This window comes from Orycteropus afer, unplaced genomic scaffold (genome assembly GCF_000298275.1).
Source record: "Orycteropus afer afer isolate SDZICR_OR568_19922 unplaced genomic scaffold, OryAfe1.0 scaffold00586, whole genome shotgun sequence".
In the NCBI taxonomy this organism is placed as follows: domain Eukaryota; kingdom Metazoa; phylum Chordata; class Mammalia; order Tubulidentata; family Orycteropodidae; genus Orycteropus; species Orycteropus afer.
The window spans coordinates 1,509,718-1,510,374 of NW_006922173.1; positions in this window are offsets into that span (position 1 = coordinate 1,509,718).

The following is a 657-nucleotide window of genomic DNA, read 5'->3' on the forward strand; positions in this document are numbered from 1 at the left end:
CAGGGATTGTGGGGCTGGCGTGGGATTGGGCAGTGTTTTGTTCTGCTGTGCATGGGGTCACTATGAGTCAGAAACGACTCGACGGCACTTAACAACAACAACAACAATCTAGATCCCATCAAATTTTTTTAATGATATGAAAAAAAAATCACTAACTTTATATGGGAAGGAAAGAGACCTCAGATAAGCAAAGCAGTATTGAAGAAGAAGAACATAGTAGGAGGTTTCACATTGCGGGATCTCAAAATCTATACAGCCACAGTAGTCAAAACTACCTGGTATTACTATAATGACAGGCACATAAACCAATGGTGTAGAATTGAGAATTCAGAAATAGATCCATCAACCTATGGTCACCTGATCTTTGTAAAAGGGCCAATATTCATTCAATGGGGAAGAGATTGTCTGCTTAACAAATGGTGCTTGCAAAACTGGGTATCCATTTGGAGAAACATGAAATAAGATCTGTACCTCACACCATACACAAAACTAACACCAAATGGATCAAAGACTTAAATGTGAAAACTAAAACTGTAAATTTCCAAAAGAAAAAACTAGGGGCAAATTTAGTGGCTCAACTATTAGGCATCAATAGACTATAAAGCATAACCCAAAATGCATGAACAGCAGAAGATAAACTAGATGAATGGGACCTTT